Genomic DNA, 326 nt, shown 5'->3' on the forward strand with positions numbered 1-326 from the left:
CCGCCATGGGACAACCGGCACCATGACAGGACAACCGGCACCACTACAGGACAACTGTCACCATGATGGGACAATCAGCACTGCCATGGGACAACCAGTACTGCCATGGGACAACTGTCACCATGATGGGACAACCAGCACCATGACAGGACAACCGGCACTGCCATGGGACAGTGACGGGACAACCAGCACTGCCATGGGACAACCAGCACCGTCATGGGACAACCGTCACCATGATGGGACAACCGGCACCGTGATGGGACAACCGGCACCACCACAGGACAACTGTCACCATGATGGGACAACAAGCACCATGATGGGACAAC

This window comes from Egretta garzetta, unplaced genomic scaffold (genome assembly GCF_000687185.1).
Source record: "Egretta garzetta isolate BGI_Z169 unplaced genomic scaffold, ASM68718v1 scaffold484, whole genome shotgun sequence".
NCBI classification, from domain to species: Eukaryota; Metazoa; Chordata; class Aves; order Pelecaniformes; family Ardeidae; genus Egretta; species Egretta garzetta.